Raw genomic sequence first — 20550 nt, 5'->3', positions numbered from 1 at the left:
TCAAACAAGAAACACAAAAAAATATTTTTGATTTTTATGATTTTTTAAATTTTTTTGGATTTTTACTTTATATTTTTCGAAAATTATTTAGAAAGAAAGAAAAATAAGGATTCCAAAATTTTTAATATGAATTCCAGGAATCTTGCATTCTTAATTTAAAGCTTCAGTCCAGGAATTAGACATGGCTCACTAGCCAGCCAAGCTTTCAATGAAAGCTCCGGTCCAAAACACTAGACATGGCCAATGGCCAGCCAAGCTTCAGCAAACATAGATACCTCTCATGTATACAACAGCTGATATTTCATCCAACTTCATATACTTGTGAGTGGAAGCCTCAGTCCAAAAGAATTTAGACATGGCTTTACAGCCAGCCAGGCTTCACATGCTTCATGAAACACTAGAATTCATTCTTAAAAATTCTGAAGAGAAATATATTTTTGAAAACATTTTTTTTCGAAAACAGGTGAGAAAATTTTGAAATATTTTTGAAAATTTTTTGAAAAGAAAACGAAAAGAAGGTTACCTAATCTGAGCAACAAGATGAACCGTCAGTTGTTCAAACTCAAACAATCCCCGGCAACGGCGCCAAAAACTTGGTATGCGAAATTGCTACTCATGTTGTGAATTGTTGTTCGAAATTGATTCCCTGGCAATGGCACCAAAAACGGATGCACAGGACCATGGTCTAAACATATTTTCACAACTTCGCATAACTAACCAGCAAGTGCACTGGGTCGTCCAAGTAATACCTTACGTGAGTAAGGGTCGAATCCCACGGAGATTGTCGGTATGAAGCAAGCTATGGTCACCTTGTAAATCGCAGTCAGGCGGATATAAAACAGATGTATGTCACCAAGCTGCAATGCCACTCTATTAACTCGATGCCACTCAATCATGGCAAAATAGATCAAGCTCATGGCCATCCGCCGTAACCTACAGTGCTCCTCGGCAAGTATCTTTGGATGAACCACAGCTACTACCTCAGCAGTAGAATAAGGCTCCCACAAAAATTGTTAAGGACAATATAAGATTAGAAAACACCATAAAAAGAACCTTGTAAACTATGTATGCTACAAATGTCAAACCTAAATAACTTACGTGTTGATCACGCAATCTGTCCAAAGCAAGACGCATTTGAATAATTCTTTGCTCCTTGGCATCAGAGGTTGGTAGATACGTTGCCCACCTACAATTCACTCGTTATTAGCAGTGCATAAAGAAGGATACTACATTGAAATAAACATGTATGACATGCAAAATATTAAAATTATCTGGATGCCAGTGGAAAACTAAATATGTCAAATCCGTTCGGCCTCAACATGGGGAACTGCCAGAAAATCCAATACTGCAGTAGATGAAGTGGTCTGGCTAAATTAGTAACATTTCTATTGGCGACCCGACACATGGATCTATACAACCAGGCCAGTGTAGTTGAGCCCCAGCCATGATTGCCCAACTCATCAAGCCTCACTACAAATGGCAACCACCAAAGGTGAACCCGATTCACATTCTTGTCACCAAAAAACTGAGTGGATAGTAGCATCATAATGTAAGCACGAGCGTATATACGTATCGTTTCCTCATTCGCATCGGCTGGGAGTGCTCTAAACCTCTCATGGAACCATGTGAAATGGATCGTCATCTGCTTGACCTTATTCGGCATCGGTAGCTTGCTGAATAACTTTTGAAACCACTCCCACGCTGGTCTCCCATCGTCCATGAACTGTTCGAAGTCAGTGAGGCACCCACTAACAGCCTCCTCATCAACGGGCAACCCCAACTAATATGCCACATTCTGCAACATGATGGTGCACTCTCCAAACGGCATGTGGAAGGTGTGCGTCTTAAGACACCACCTCTCAATAAATGCACTCACCAGAGGCTCATCCACATAAAACCAATGAGTGTTCAGCCTAGTAAAGTGATACAAGCGAGCGATTTCCAAATAAGATATGATCCGCTCATGTAGAGGCATATTTTGTTGTCTCCTAATACTATAAATACACTTAGTCGACTGCATCATACAAAAAAATTAAATTAGTAATAATCAAATTTTAGCAGAAAAAAGACTAACACCTAAATTATTTATAAATGAAATAATTCACAGATAAAAGACTAACACATAAATTAACAAAAAAATTAAATTAGTACTAATCAAATTTTAACAGAAAATAGATTAGGACCTAAATTATTTATGAATTAAATAATTCACAGATAAAAGACTAACACATAAATTAACAAAAAAAAAAAGCATTCCAATCTCATTGCAAAACCACAAAAAGCATATTAAGTATAGAACAGAGGCATTAAAGAAACATCACCTCTCTAAAACATTCTGCCATTATGGTATTGTACATGCTAGCTGATGGTTTCAAATTCAGTTCCCCCATTTCATCGAGCTTTCTATATGCACCTTCAAGCTGTATTATGAAATAAAATAACATCAACAGCATTCTAAATTTCACTGCAACTCACTAAAATACAGCTACAGTGGATACTTAGCAAGATGAAGCTAAAATCAGTAAAAGACTGGTGAACAATAAGCACAAGAATGAAAATGAATGGGTACAACTTACGTCTTTCATCTTCAAGAACAAGTCTATCATACATCTAAATGTCTTATCATTTGTCTCCAGATTGTACTGGCGTATTGTAGAGAAGATCCGATGAACCTTTATTTGAGAATACACCAAAGAATAAAACAAACTACATGTGAGAACAGTAAACTATCCAAGATGTTATAGAATAATTGATTCCAGCTCTACATATATTGCTTACTGACAGGAACTGAGATCTAGCAGAAAATAGGGGATTTTATTGATGAACTAGGGATTGTAAATCACAACCCCTTATTGAAATACACTGTTGGGTCTAACCAACTCTGGAGAGAATTTTCTTCTCCTGAACTAACAAACTGAACAGAATTTTCTAATTGACTAAAAATTAACTAACCCCTAGTATTTCATAGGCAGCAGCTAGGCCTAGCACTACTCCTAAACCTGCTAAACTAGTTTAAAAGGGACAAACAAACCTGTTTCTATCACTTACCTTTCATTTTTATTAAAAAAGAGAAAAATTAATGAGAAGAGATGAATGCAAAAAGAATGGAGGTGCAAAATAATTTCAAATTGAAGCATCCTTACTTAATGGCAAGAGAACAAAAGAAAAATTATGTCACTGTTTTTTTCCAAAAGGTAAAGGCGGGTAGAGCAAGCTATGTCATCCAAAAGATGAGCTGGTCAATTCTAAGCAACCTCTCTGCACTAGACAATTGCAAGAAAGACAAAATTTGTGATATAGAGCATAGAGACAAAAGTATTCTTGGATCTTCACCTAATATACTAAGCTTTTAAGTCTACTGATTCCTTGACATGATATTAGAACTTCATGGCCAAAAGGAAAAGAATCCAATTAATGCCAATATAAATTTTAAGATAAAATGGTGAAGACTGAAGAGGCTATATTTCACCTTCCCTTCAAGCTTGAATAAGAACATATACTGCAGGACCGGAAGAAGATAGAGTAATTACTTATTATTATGATCTTTACTGGATCTTCACTTTACAGTAACATCAAAACTTTCTAAGTCAAAGATATAGACATAACACAACAAAGCAATAAGCTTAAAGGTCAAAAGTTTACATCCATCGGAGAAAATCGATGGAACATGTAAAAACACAAATTATGAGAGAATGAAGAAAGAAGAGAGTGATTACATGGATGATGGGTCATACCAAATTATATTCAGATGTTTCCTCACAAGTTTGTAATATGGACTGTAACATCTCATTTGATAAAGTCAAGCCCTCTTCACACATTTCATCAACAATATCAAGAGCTACACGCACCTGCATTAGAAACAAAAATCACTAATCTCCAAAATTCACTCGAGAGAAATTGACACATCATGGACTTTTATTGTGAATTTGCATATTGGATAAGATAATGAAAAGAGGAATTATGCCAATCACAGAAGAGGAAAGTACCATCAATGTCATTATGATCACTATAATAGAAAAAAGTGCTTAAGAATTTACTTGTTTCTGTGAATATATGTTTCTTTCCATTAAATAAAAATATATATTTTAAGATAAGTAACATGGCCACACTATGTTTGTCAACCTCTAAATGGTAAAGATATGGGATGGGTGCACTTTCAATGGCTTGTGTTTTTGGAGATGACATATTGACACTTTTCTTATTTTTTATTTCATTCTGGACTTTCTAATTTCCTCTTACAGAAAGTGCAAAAATCATATGGTCATACCTCGCGCAATGTACAGCTATGTAAAATTAGCTTCTCATATGATGAGGATGAAGGTGACACTTCAAGTGTTTGGTGCAAATCCTTGAATTTTGTAATGACATTCTCAATCTTCACAATACCAACAATAAATATGAGAATGCACACAAACACACATAAAAGTCCATAACAATAACTACAACGTACAATTATTATGCCAAATGTTCACAAAAAAGCACTAGTACCACCTTATCATTGTGTTCAAAAATGCACATGCAATTATGGAGTGTTTAATATACAAACACAATGAAGTAAAATCTCACAACAGTTACGAAGGAATTGCTAAATAGAACAAGGGGGAATTATTAAATAAAATGCAGCCTCGAATGTCTCCAAAATAAATCTACAGTAAAAGCCACTTTGAAGAAGTTTATTCCATACACCAAATTTGCATAAAATCAACCTAGAATGAAATAAAAAAATTAACAAGAATGAAAGGAAAAAGATAAAGAACCATGTCCAGCAAAGTAAATGAAGAGCTATAATTACTAATTTATTGTAAATACCATGTTGGCTTCTAACCATAGCTGAGGTGTGAGTATCAACTCTCAATCATAATCTTTGTTAGTTCAAAAACATACAAATTCTACTTATAGCAGTGTATAATAGGCTAAAAGCCTATAAATGCCTCTGTGTGGAGTTCCATTTTTATTGACAATTAAAAATAAGTTGACAAAAAAAAATCATAACTTAGGTATGCTAAAAGAAATTTAAATGGGTTTCATAAAAGTTCTATCATCACTGCAATCTGAAGTATCATGAAAATGTAAAAATGGCGATATATTTTTAGAGAAAGAAAAATGGATGAAGGAAAGCGCTTGATGGTATCATGGACTTGAGGAAATTATCAATGACATATGCAAGAATTTTCTTACCGATAAATTTGGGATGCTAACAGCATAACTTGCAATGAAGTTTGTAATATTATTTGTTTCATAATCTGCAATGCATAAGAATCTCAGTACAAGATATACACCAATTAAGATTTATAGAGGAATTCAATCCTCAATTCTTCAGCAGAATCACAATATGACTTAGATAATTGGTGTTATATTAAAAAAACCCGATATTCAGTACATTAATAATTGACAAAGAAAAAAGAAACCTGCAATCTTAATATATGTCCATTTATACATATAATGCTTGGGATTTTGTTCCTCTAGAGTACCTTGTGTAATATAAAGGGTAAAATGCAGAATGTATGAAACACTTAAGAGGCTATAGTTTTGCAGTTTTGACCCCCTATACTTTAGAGGAGCCAAATTCGAAAGACTTAAGTAACATAATTCAAGAGATACAACAGCTATATCATATGCAATTTGTTTTCCTTTTTTGCAAGCAGAAACATTGTTTGATGTCTAACAAAATCCAAATAGGTGATGAGAAGATAAATATTGTAATCATACCACTTGTTTTGAAGTCTAAAAGGAAGTTCTCCGCAACAGGTTCCAATTGATGCCTTCCTAATGCCTGAAATATCTTTTCTACAGATGAAAGCTTTTTTATGTTTATGATTTCCAATAGCTCCAATATCTCCTTCTTCCGCTCACTCTCACAAAGAGCCAATAAATAATTTTCTGCAACATAAGTTGAATAAAGTAAGATTCCATTTTAAGGTGCTACACAAAACATAATTTTCTATCATTATTGAACAACGATGTGTAGAACCAGCAGCGACACCTTGTCACTTAACTTCATTTCTGCAATAATTGACCACTGACCATGTCACTTAAAATTCACAGTCTCATTAAATGAAACTGCATATGTCAACATCTGCTACAGATAATCCAAAGCTAGATGTTTGAACACAACTTCTATGAAACAAATTATGACAAACCAATGCTATGAGGGAGAAAAGCATATGCACCCACCTCATAAATCAGAAATTTCTTCACCATCATTCTCTGTAATGAGATTACAGATTTCTTGAATCTTTTCTTCATTATTAACTCTTAACCACAACATCATTTTGTAGTAACCGAGTCTGGTAATTAAACTGGCATTCTGGTCTTTGATAGCATCACAGAAAAAATGAAACTCTTCAACCATACACATGTCAATAGTATACAAAAGAAGTGGACGATATGATTGCTCTTCTAGCTGAAATCCTCGTTCACCCATCAATTTAAAAAGATGGAAAACCTTCCCCAACTCTTCTATCACTATGTCTTCGTCACTACTTTCCCTAGCCTTTTCTATGCACATTTCTATCAGTGCGTTGTACCTTTTGATCCTTGGATCTCGTCCAACTTTACCAAACAATGCAATGGTAGCCTCCGGCCCAAGTACCTTTGCACAAATTCTAACCAACTTATTAAAACGGTTCTCTTGGGAAAATTCAAACAAGTGTCTCTGTTTCTTTTTGCGAGAATGTCCTTTCCGTTGTAACAATAAATTATTGTTATATATGTTTGAGAGCCATGATATACCTGGCTGACTTTGGGACTCTTTTGCATTATCATTTCTCTTAGACATGGGTTTCTTCACCGAGATACTATCACCTGACAGTACGAAACAATACAACAAATAACCTTTTAAGAAAGAGAAAAAGAGAAGACAAGCTCAGCACTTGAACAATACACCAATTAACCGATAACATACATTCTTAGTTTCTCCCAGGAATTTCATCAAACACTTACCGTAGTAAATAGAAGAAATCTTCTTAAACGCCACATTAGAAGAATCATCTGTACCAAAATATTCACAAACACAAAAAACAAATTTGAGACTGAAAAAACACTACCCATAAACGAAATCCGCAACAAAACTCTAAATTTAGCTCATTCAGCTTCAGAAAACACAACACCCCGAAAAACAAAAGAGTGCAGAATTACCTGAAGCAGGGGATTGTTTAAGTTTGAGGCTTGCGAGTGTAGAATCTCCATCGAATTCCGAAAAGAAGGAAGAGTATGCAGCAGAACGTGAACGTGAACTGAATCGGGTTAGATTTCTAACGTAGGAGAAGTATGAATGGCGCATTTTTTTCACAGCACTTTTGAACGAACACGGACAAATGGAAATTGTGCTTCTTGTCGTAGTGAAGAGAACAAAATCAAGCAGTAATAGAATTTTTGGTAATTTCCATCAAATTCTCTAATTTATTATTTATCAATAGTAATACTCCAATGCAATTTCTAAAAAATTTATTGTTGAATATTTTAGTTGCAACAAAATTTAATTATTAAATTAGTTTTTGAACTTTTAGATAAATTAATTTTATATCATATTTCGCTTTAAAAAAATAAACAAAAATTATAATTTTTTAAATAAATAAAATAAATATTTTATTTTTCAAAATATACAATTTGTAGCATTTTTATCAAAATGGACGGTATCTCTTATCTCATTTACAGTATAAATGAAATAAGAGTGTACGTATCTCGTTTATACTATAAATGAGATAAGGGCGTGATGAATAAATAGAAACAAGTTTTTAATTAAAAAATAAAATTTTAATTAGTTAATATTAGTAATTTTTTATTGTAAAATTATTTCTTAAAAAAATTTGATCTTTTAAAAGAATTAGTGTCTAAAATTAGGATTATGAATTTTTAATTTTGGATATAAAATTTAGAATTTAGGATAAAAAATAATTTAAAAAATTTGTTGATATTATTGAGTAAAAGAATTAACTCTTTAATTAAATTCATTTCATTAACATGTCTCTCTTCGATAAACCTTTCATGAACAATCTACTCTTACAATGCTCATTAGTCACACTTTTTCCCCCTCAAACTATCTTTATCCTCTCTCCGAAAAATTTTTATTTGTTAAATACTTAGTTTTTAATAATTTTTATTTAACAAACTAGTTTTTAAATTTTTATTTCTCAGAAAATCGATNTTTTATTTGTTAAATACTTAGTTTTTAATAATTTTTATTTAACAAACTAGTTTTTAAATTTTTATTTCTCAGAAAATCGATATTTACTTAAATTTTTTTATACATAAATCAACTAATTTAAAAAAATAGAGAACTTTTAGGAGCTTTTATATATATTTTTAAAATAATAATAATAATTGATATGACCGTTATAACTCGTCCTTAACGCTATAACTCGGCAGTATACGTTATAAATTAGATTAGTTATGTGATATGGCCGTTATAACTCATCTTTAATGTTATAACTTGGCAGTATACGTTATAGATCAGTTATCAATAATGGACATCAAAAAAATATTATAATGCCCTAATATGCTATTACTCTCTATTAATGCGAATGTTTGAGAGTATAACTGCCGATGCTTCATCCCAAAATATAAAAGGGAGGTAAAACGTTTATTTTACACATTGCATTCTGCAAAGCTTATCACTCACTTACTTACTTGAGCGTCGGAGTGCCTTTTACAGGTATCTACCCCCTTATTCTCTCATTGCCGACGTATACCTCATCCTAACGGAAAGCATACAAGTATTCACCGGCGAACAAGCTATACACCTGTCAACCTCTACAAGAACAATTGGCGCCGTTTATGGGGACTCGAAATAAAAACCCTTCTTTCTATAGGTCCCAAAACTCCCATACTTGCTCGTTGCTGACTTACCTCCTCCCACACCATCCGAGCTTCTTCAAATGGTAACGGAGTTACAATAGGCTACTCAGCGCATGGCAGAAGAAAATCAACGAATGTCAAATCAAATAGTCGAGCTAACCAATGTTCGGATTGAAAATAATGACAATGAGCATCCAGAAGACGAAGAAGAACATTCTAATCCAACGCATATCTCGAAAACTCAACAACCAGAGGAAAACCAACAAAATAATGACGAGGACGAATTGGACAACGTTGTTAGTCCATTCATGGCCGATGTTATGAATTTCAAACTGCCTAAGAACTTCACCTTACCGCTCACATTGACTCCCTACGATGGCTTGGGAGACCCAAAAAAACACATCAAGAAATTCCGATCTATGATGAATTGATGATCGTAAACGGTGCTTCTGATCCTATTTTATGTCGTTGTTTTCCTACCATTTTAGACAACCCTGCACTTGATTGGTTTTCATCTTTGCCTACAGATTCAATTTCACGCTTTCAGGAGCTCGCCAAGCAATTCGAAGATCAGTTCACTGCATCTTCCATCTATTTACATGATTCCGACTATTTAAATACCATAAAGCAACAGCAGCACGAAAGTTTAAAGGACTATATCACTCATTTCACCAAAGTGGCAATGAGAATTCCAAATCTCTACCCCAAGGTGTACCTGCATGCTATATAGAGTGGACTCCGCCCAGGAAACTTCCAAAAAACCCTCACAGTGGCCAAACCTAAAACCTTGTCCAAGTTCTGCGAAAAGGCTAAAGGCCAAATGGAAATTGAAGAGCTACGCCAAGCTCGGAAATCCAAGAAAAATCAAAACAGTAAGGACAACAACAAAGCTCGGGCCAACAAGAAACCCTTTGAATCTATAGATGGTACAATGCTACCTAAGTCTTGGAATATTTATTCTTTAAAGCAATATTATAGCTAAAAGACAGGGACAAACTTGTACTCTTTTTCCTACTCACAAGATTTTTTTCAAAAAGAGTTTTGCTTTGAGAGATTTTAACGAGGCAAGCCTACCTGCACCTTTATAAACAAAGGTCGTATAATAAATCATTATGGCCCGAAAAAAGGCCGATCTATATCTATTATCTCTGTTTTTCGATCTATATCTATTATCTCTATTTTTCGATCTATATCTATTATCCCTATTTTAGTTTTCCGATCTATATCTATTATCCAATTTTTCGATCTATATCTATTATCCCTGTTTTCCAATCTATATTTATTATTTCTATTTTCAAATCTATATCAATCATTACCAAATCTATTCAGATCGATATCAATTATTATCAAATCTATTCAGATCTATATCCATCATTATCCGATCTATATAAATTATTATCGGATTTATATCAATTATTATCAGATTTATATCAATCATTGTCAAATCTGTATCAACTATCATCAGATCTATATCAACTATCTTCTAAAATATGACTATCAACAGTCAACAAATTCAATCAAATATCAAACAAGCACAAACACTTATCCATTCATGATGACTGTTCAACTCAAAGTCGCATCCTTTATACATGCGCAATCAAACTCAATCATTAAGCAGATCACCAAACAAAGGTGAACTAATACGATATTCTCGCCTAACCAATTCACTTCTATCAAACCCATCTCAGCAACGGGGACCAATACATCAATGGCAATCTAAAACAAGTCATTGTCTAACTCAGTTATTCAACAAAGACGAGATATTCTCTCTCTACTATTACATCCCTAACAAACATAAGGGACTAACATATCAACGGCAACTATTGCCTAAATCAAATATCAATCTATCAATTACTCAGATATCTGTCAAGTCGAATTCAAACAGTCCAAACCAAATCAAATCTCACCAACACTACCCTCATCAACAAACAGTGAACCCCGAATCCTCACATCCTCACTTACCTAGTTATAAGAGTCATGATCCTCAACTTTATATTTTTTCCCTTACCTACAATTCTTTCAGAAAAGTGAAAAGAAGAAGAAGAAACAGTGGTAGTAACACAAACTAACCTCTTTTATTCATGCCTTTAAGACTCCAAAATGCTTCAATAAGAAAGCAATGTTGCCTTTATGAATCTTTTTAGGATTCCAAACATAAAGCAAATGCCACATTTAATGAAACTATTTAATTCCATGAAAAACCCTAATCGTTGCATCTATTAAATCAACGGTTCAAAATTATATTGGAAAAACCAAAGGCACAATCAATGACAAGACTACTACACTTTTCAATATACGTTAACTTTAAATCACGTCTGTAATTCAAATTATTTTATTCTTTATTTTAATAAAGTAAGTTAATTTAGGAGTTCCATACCGATAACTCATACCGTCAAGTTATAACTAAAAAAAGCTCAACCCGCTTTATCAAAATATATCCAGGCTAAGCTTGGGGGCTGTGATATTGCTGTTATAACTCGTCCTTAATGTTATAACTCGGCAGTATACGTTATAGATCAGTTATGTGATATGACTGTTATAACTCGTCCTTAATGCTATAACTCCGCAATATAAGTTATAGATCAGTTATCAATAATGGGCACCAAAAGAAATATTGTAACCCTGATACGCTATTACTCTCCATTAATGCAAATTATTGAGAGTATAACTGTCGATGCTTCATCCCAAAATATAAAAGGGAGATAAAACGTTTATTTGACACATTGCATTCTGCAAAGCTTATTACTCACTTATTTACTTGAGTGTCGGAGTGTCTTTTGCAGGTACCCACCCCTTGTTCTCTCATTGTTGATGTATACCTCATCCTAACGGAAAGCTTACAAGTATTCACCGGCAGACGAGCTATACATCGATCAACCTCTACAAGAACAATAATTAATTTTGGAACAAATAACACAAATAAAACAATTGAAAATTATATTTACACAAATGCAATAATCTAAAACTGGTTACATCCACGTCTTAGTTCTATTCTATACAAATTGCTATTGCCTACCACGTTTTACCATTTGAACATAAACGGCGGCCCTCCTGCATCGATTTACGAAGAACACCAACTAAACATAAACCGCGGCACCCTTGTATCAGTTTATGAATAACACAAACTGGCCATAAAACGTGGAATCCCTGTAGCAATTTATGAATAACAGCAAATGCATATATACCGCGACACCCTTTAGCGATTTAGGAAGGAGAAGAACTCTGCTTAATCTGCGAGACCCCTAGCGCGGTTTATGTATAGTGGGATTATAAAATTGTGATAGCTAATGACGGATTGCATACTTGAGTGTGTGAGTTTAGTTTGGGGTTGAGGATTTGGGAGAGAATCACGCGACAGCGACACTCTGGCGAGGTGGGGTCATAGAAGAACAAAATCGTTTGTATCGATTGAACGACGTTGCTCACGTGGCTAGAAGCATCAAAGAAGAGGTTAGTTGTTTATATGTTGTTCTCTCTATATGTTAATTGTTTTTATGGTATTCCGCGTTCATATCTTTTGCCACTTTGATTAGTACCAATTTAATTTTTTTTCTTGTTAATTTATGTGTTAGTCTGTTATATGTGAATTATTTAATTCATATAATTTAGGTCCTAGTTTATTTTCTGTTAAAAATTAATTAGTACCAATTTAACTTTTTTTGGTTAATTATGTGTCAATTTTTTGTCTGTTAATTAAATAATTCATACATAATAGGTCCTAGTCTATTTTCTGTTAAAATTTGATTAGTACTATTTTATTTTATTTTTGTTAATTTATGTGTTAGTCTTTCATCTGTGAATTATTTAATTCATAAATAATTTAGGTCCTAATCTATTTTCTGTTAAAATTTGATTAGTACTAATTTAATTTTTTTGTTAATTTATGTGTTAGTCTTTTATCTGTGAATTATTTCATTTAAAAATAATTTAGGTGTTAGTCTTTTTTCTGCTAAAATTTGATTAGTACTAATTTTATTTTTTTGTATGATGCAGTCGACTAAGTGTATTTATAGTGTTAGGAGACAACAAAATATGCCTCTACATGAGCGGATCATATCTTATTTGGAAATCGCTCGCTTGTATCACTTGACTAGGCTGAACACTCATTGGTTTTATGTGGATGAGCCTCTGGTGAGTGCATTTATTGAGAGGTGGTGTCTTGAGACGCACACCTTCCACATGTCGTTTGGAGAGTGCACCATCATGTTGCAGAATGTGGCATATTAGTTGGGGTTGCCCGTTGATGAGGAGGCTGTTAGTGGGTGCCTCACTGACTTCGAACAGTTCACGGACGATGGGAGACCAGCGTAGGAGTGGTTTCAAAAGTTATTCGGCAAGCTACCGATGCCGAATAAGGTCAAGCAGATGACGATCCATTTCACATGGTTCCATGAGAGGTTCAGAGCGCTCCCAGCCGATGCGAATGAGGAAACGATACGTATATACGCTCGTGCTTACATTATGATGCTACTATCCACAGTTTTTTGGTGACAAGAATGTGAATCGGGTTCACCTTTGGTGGTTGCCGTTTGTAGTGAGGCTAGATGAGTTGGGCAATCATGGCTGGGGCTCAACTACACTGGCTTGGTTGTATAGATCCATGTGTCGGGTCGCCAATAGAAATGTTACTAATTTAGCCAGACCACTTCATCTACTGCAGTATTGGATTTTCTGGCAGTTCCCCATGTTGAAGCCGAACGGATTTGACATATTTAGTTTTCCACTGGCATCCAAGTAATTTTAATGTTTTGCACGTCATACATGTTTATTTCAATGTAGTATCCTTCTTTATGCACTGCTAATAACGAGTGAATTGTAGGTGGGCAACGTATCTACAACCTCTGATGCCAAGGAGCAAAGAATTATTCAAATGCGTCTTACTTTGGACAGATTGCGTGATCGACATAAGTTATTTAGGTTTGACATTTGTAGCATACACAATTTACAAGGTTCTTTTTATGGTGTTTTCTAATCTTATATTGTCCTTAACAATTTTTGTGGGAGCCTTATTCTACTGCTGAGGTAGTAGCTGTGGTTCATCCAAAGATACTTGCCGAGGAGCATTGTAGGTTACGGCGGGTGGTCACGAGCTTGATCTATTTTGCCATGATTGAGTGGCATCGAGTTGATAGATTGGCATTGCAGCTTGGTGACATACATCATATACCTTAGCCAGCTCTGAACATAGACTGGCTCCATGCGAAGGATGGTAGAGNGGTTGATTCCATTCTTAGAATCTAGAGAGTTGTTGATCCAGGTCCATCCGCAGAGTACCTTGACTGGTGGCATTGGGTGGCGCATAGGGTTCTTTTCCCAGATGCCACATTTGATGATCCTAGGCCGATTGAAATCTCGGCAGAAGCTCATCGCTGAGGGACAACTGCGACACGTGCCAGGGTGCAAGTTCTGGACATGCCTAATAACAGGCGTGTTGAGCAGCAAAGACAAGTTGGTAGATCTTGGTTGCCCTTCTCTTGTACATCTCATATTAGGATATGGAATGACAGTGGGACCATCATATTGCAGCCAAAACCCTTCTGGAATGGGCAATGTGAACCCCATCTTATATACATTGAACACTACTCATACTGTATACATCATGAACATATGTCGCCCAGTTCAACTGCGAGTGAGTGCAGCATGCGATGACATGACAATATGAGTAATGCAAAGCCTGAAAATACCCACAATCACATGTATGATCTCTAAGTGAAACTCGATATATGCCAAGCAAGAAGTTACCAGTAGGAGTCGTCTCAGCCATGGTATACCCAAAATGATGCCTGTCGAACAAAGTGATGGTGAAGTATCTCGAATCCCTCAAGTTGCGGTCTATTGCTTTCACCAAAGCCTGTCCAGTCCTCAATTGCGCCTCTGTTGTTTGTCCTCACATAATAAATAACTCTGCAAGCCTTCCGTACATAGACTTCACCAACGATGTGACTGGGAGGTTCCTTGTATCCTTTAAGACAAAATTAATGCATTTAGAGATGTTGGTGGTCATGTGGCAAAAGCATCTCCCACTATCCTGATGCTAGGTCCACTTATCATATTTCATTCGGTTGACCCAATCACACATAACCAGATTCTCAGTCGGTATAATATCAAACCAGTAACCAAACTCCACCTCAGTCTTCGCATATGAAGCATTCACAAGTAGCTTTTTTGCATCTTGACCCTTGAAACTCAACGAAAAGTTTGCCACCACATGACGATGTAGAATGCTCGATAAGCACGTGGAGCTAGCCAACCTCTATCAGGGGCCTCCAGCTAGCCTTGATGCCATTATGCCTGTCGGAGATAACAAGAATACCCTCTTGTAGCGTCACATGCTGTCGTAGGTTGGACAAGAAAAAAGACTACGACTCCGCATTTTCTTCCTTCACAAGTGCAAATACAACCAGTAAGATGTTCGAGTTTCCATCTTGCGTTATAGCCAGAAGCAAGGTACCCCATATTTGCCATACAAGTGAGTACTATCGATACTCACTAGTGACTTGCAATGTCGAAAGGCTTCAATGCAAGGAGGAAATGTCCAAAAAATACGTTGAAAATACACTGTAGATTCATCAACCTGATCTTCAACTCTAATCGGAGAAGTCTTCAACATAGCAATTGTGTCGACCATAGTGGATTGAACTCCAAGCATCCAACGTGACAACTCATCGTAGAACTCTTCCCAATCACTATAAATCTGTGCTATTACCTTCTACTTTTCTAGCCGAATCTTCCTGTAAGTAGGCTTGAACCCATAAGTTGCTTTTGTTGCTTCCTGCAACACCTTTATCGTAACCACAGCATCCACTCTAACCAATGGAAAGGTCCTCGCACAAATGACGTCGTAATCAAGCTGTCAGTGATTGCTTGAATCGATGTAGCTAAGCAAGTGTGCGGTCCATTATACCTTCCGACCTCCTAGGTACCTTTTCGTGCATGAAGTGAGATGTGAATCAACTACGTGCAACCTTTGCCAAATTTCTTGCATTTTTCATGGTACTTAAGATGATCAGACTCTAACATCTTATATTCAACCCCACGACGGATGCTCTAATCCTTCACAATAGGGGTGTTCAAATCCAAATCGATCCAAATTAAACCGCTCATCCAATTCGATCCAAACCGAAAACCGATTAAAATTGCACTAATTCGGATTTGATTGGATTCTATTTTTTGCAAACCGCTGGATTGGATCGGATTTCGGATCTACTTTTCATAACCGATCCAATCCAATCCAAACCGCACCATGTGCTATAATATTATTATTTTATTATTATATTTACAATTATACTTATAACATGTTCAATTTGTTATACATTTTTCTATTATTCATGTATTATTATTATTTAATAAATATTTTATGTTCAAAATGTTATTTATTTATTTATTTTAACTAACCTATAATTTTATTTCTATTGTTATGTTATCGTTAGCTTTTTAAGATATTGTTAAGACTTGTTATGTCATTGTTGATTATTTAAAATTTGATGTTGAGACTTGTTATATGTATTTAATTTTTTTATTTAAAAAAATGCAAATCCAAACCGATCCAAACCGCTTGTAATCGGATCAGATCGGATCGAATTGCCAAAAAAATTTCATCCAATCCAAACCGCACTGCACATAAATTAAGCATTCGGATCGGATGACTTTTTCCCTTAAAACCGAACCAAACCGCACCGCGAACACCCCTACTTCACAATTAATAGAACTTCTTTTCTCAATTTGAAATTCTGTAGGAGCAGTTCTATGATACAATCCTTGACCCCCAATGACAGCATCTACGTCTGGCTTTTACCCCATAACCTCCAAGTTTAGGGTTAAAAGTGCGGAGGATATTGCTGTGCCGGAACTTGATAGGCCCTACTGTGTACGTGGATTGCTCATTGTATCCTCATCACTGCCCCCAACTATATCGACAGGCTCTTCGTCTGAATTATCCTCTCACATTGTATTCTCAACTCTATTAGGTTCACTGTCGCCTACACAATCAGAAATCATGACAGAGAATTAGTCATCTCAATTGCTAGCCGGCGGAACGAACGGTTCTCCAATACTCCACAACCATCTTCATCCGCATGGTTCAAATCAATCGCAAAGGATGGAAATGCAACAAACGAACAAGATGGTGCAACCACAGGAATCGAACTAGAAGCACCCCCAAGGCAGTCGACTAAGGATTCAGAGCTGATACCTCCTAAGTGTCGACACCATCCTCTAACTTTGCATACAACTCGTGTGTTCTGACCTCTGGAAGACTTCTCTGACAATGAAACAGAACCTACAGATCTTCATCAGACCCTATCACAAATGTATCATACTTTAAACCGGTTGAGACAACTGCAATAGGGATTTTATAAAATAACTTCTTTGCTCACTTAGTCCCAAACACCCTAAACTTCTGCAATATACTGGTTTTTAGATCTGACAAGGTATTCGATGAACGGATAAATACACTCAAGGAATCCTTGTCGGTGAACTTCACACCCTCTCTTTGACTTTTATGGATTTTTCTAGAGCAATAAACTAATGCTAAGAAACTATCCCCACTAGACATTGTGGAAATGACACTCTCCTTAACAATTACCTTCAGTTGGTATATATAGATGCTCGAACTATTCATAGTCTGCTACTGGTCCCAATGGATTGTCACTGCACATAAACCGCTACAAGGTTGTCGCGGTTTATGGCCAATTTTTAGTCTTCATAAACCGTTACAGAGATGGCGTATTTAAGTAAATATTTTTATTTAAATTAATTTTATTTAAATTAATTTATAAGGTAAATATTTGTAGTTATTTGTTAAACTAGTTGACTTATAATTTAAATTAATTTGTTGTGTAAACATTTTTTGGGAGAATTTTTTATTGTGAAATTTTTATAGCTTTATAGGGTTACACATTTTTTATTCGGATTTTTTTATTGTTTACTAGAGGCCTCACCTACTTCTTTCCAAGAAAGAGAGTCACACACGTCTACTACCGGCCGCCATTGTCCCCTACTTGAGGCAAGCTGGCTTCGGCGACGCAGTGCTACTTAGGAATTTCGCATTTGACAATGCCCTGATTACGACATTAGTGGAGTGTTGGTGGCCTGAGACCCACACCTTTCACCTGTCGTGGGGTGAGTGCACCATCACCCTACAGAACGTTGCATACAACCTCTGGCTACGCGCGCATGAAGAGCCAGTGGGTGGGTGCTTCCATGATTTCCACACATGGTACCGGACCGAGGCTTGGGAGTTGGTGGAGCGGCTACTTGGTGCCAAGCCTCCTGCAGTCCGGCAGCAGGGTGCGCACGCAAAGGAGTCTTTCTCCCTCAAGCTGGCATGGCTTCGGGAGCAACTCCGACAGATGTCCGATATTGATGATCCAGCCACCCTTTGATAGTACGCGAGGTGTTACATACTGTTAATGATTAGGGGTTACTTGATGACTGATAAGTCAAATAATTAAGTCCATCTCCGGTGGCTCCCACTACTAGATGGCTTTCAGAGGTGACGTTCTCTGTCTTACAGTGCTAACATGGACGTACTGTTTTCTATGCTCTGCAGCACACCACTCCATCACAGACATCGTACGATGCACTCCTCTGTTAGTATCTTGACTATATCATAGATTTCTCCAGTGGTGTCCACCTGAGCGACATGTTTACATGTAACCATGGTGCGAGGTAATTGTTCACTACGATTTTATTATTCTTCGTTTATATAATTCAATATGATGTGAAATTAATTGAATCGTGGTTATTCTCAAAAATATCCACAAGTTGATAGGTATGACACAGTAGAGCAGGGACCAACACGAACTGAGAGTCCTGCGATGGCGTCGGACGTTAGATCAGTTACAATTGGATGAGGTAAGTGAGTTACCCTTTTATTCAGTTACATATGCATAAATTACTTATACTTTTTTAGTACATGTCACTGATTATTATTTTACAACGTACATTGTAGTTCCTGCAGACTCCCTACGATGACCCTGCACTGCAGGACATCTGCCCACTATGGCTGAAGGAAGAGGCAAAGTGAGGGACATGGATGTCTGTTGTTCCGCTCGTCTACTTCAACATAGTTGAATTATACCATGTCGACCAGGTGAAGTGCCAGTTTGATGGTGAGTAGCCAGTACTAGGGGACGCAGTCAACGTTGATAGGTTCTTAACTACCATAGGACGGGGCAAGGACGTTTGGTGGCCTACTAAGCTTCGGGAGTGGTACGATCGGTGGAGGGCTCGGTTTGGGGAGGGATACCAGATATTCATTTAACCGTGCACAGACTATCGACTAATGCGGGAATATGTGGATTGGTATCATCAAGCTTGCCATGTTAGACACTTGTCAGGGCAAAATGTGCTTGATGACCCTAGGCTGTTGGACTTACCGAGAAACGTGTAGCCTTTTGCCAACTAGTCGAGGGACGTCCTACACCTTCCTCGGAACGTGCCTGACTGTCGTTGACTGGCCAAGGAGGTTCGGCCAGACACCTAGAGGCCAAACAAGAAAGAGAGCGCGGAGGAGTTGCAGGACCTCGGAGGGACAGGGTTAGGCTTCGCAGGAAGCGCTTGGACGTTGAGTCCGAGGAGAAGGCTAAGTATCATCGACAGGAGGAGCACAGGGATATGCCAGGCAAGTTCGATGACTCACCCCACCACCACCACCTCCTCCACCATCACCACCACCACATTAGCCACCTGGTTCACATTCACAGGGATCTTGGGACGATTGGGATACTGGCCCACCTGGATGGCATGACGTCGGGGCATCCAGCAGTCGTCATGAGGCATTGGACGTAGATGAAATCCAATTCGAGGAGGCATTCCATATTCACACCACCGACCAGGACACGATGCAGCGCATCACAGAGCAGTTCTTCACGGGTAGAGAGTAGAGCATGGGGCATGTCCATCAACAGTCATCTACTCCTATGTCTACCTCAGTCTGGGCACCATACATTTCACCGGGACCTAGCTCCTCCTATGGTACACATGGTTGAATAGTGCACAGTATGCGACACCGCCATTGTTGGACTATGGGCTTCTCATGACAACATCCCAATCGAGGTCGACACCACTTTGTCCTTCACCTGGTCAACAGTAGTATCAACCCCATCCAAATGTACAGGTGCCTTACCTAAACAATTACTATGGCCCTACTCATCCACTTCCATTACAGCGACCACCTTAGTCACAGATCCATCTGTAGGTCACCCACAGCTTCCTCCAGACCCACGCACTAGCAAACCTCACTGATAGGCACGGCCTCCGCCCTATGGCACCGGACACCACCTGCATTACCATGGTGATCAGCACCGGACAACCTCTCAGGATATGCCCGATTTGTTTGCATAAACCACACCTTTTCTCTTGATGCTCACCCTCGTCCATCTTATTACGAAACCTGGTAAAAACATGTCTGCTAGTAGCCTTCCTACTCATGGCTGGATTAGGATGCAACCGTGTCCCGAACCACTTCGGCCAAAACTTATCGTTTTAGTATCAGTAGAAACTCCATCTCATACACCTTGAACACAATGGATTGCAAGTACACCAGATGCACGTATGGACCCTATCCGACACTAGCAGCGGCACAAGCGGCAAGCGCATGATAACATGGAAAATAAAGTGATTGAAAAATGTCACAGTCACACGTACCTGCCGTCAAGCAAACATAGAACGAGCCTTGTGACCAACCTTCAAAAGGCTCTAACTTCTCAACCAAAAACACTGAAGCCCGTCCGTTGTAGTGAGTAATGAACA

At 37.2% G+C, this 20550-nt stretch overlaps 1 pseudogene; it reads right to left on the bottom strand.

Moving 5' to 3' along the window:
• LOC107643913 lies at positions 1389-7354 on the bottom strand (annotated as a pseudogene).

This window comes from Arachis ipaensis, chromosome B05, assembly GCF_000816755.2.
Source record: "Arachis ipaensis cultivar K30076 chromosome B05, Araip1.1, whole genome shotgun sequence".
NCBI lineage: Eukaryota > Viridiplantae > Streptophyta > Magnoliopsida > Fabales > Fabaceae > Arachis > Arachis ipaensis.
The sequence above is the reverse complement of the archived record's forward strand: the minus strand, read 5'-3'. Positions and strand labels throughout refer to the sequence as shown.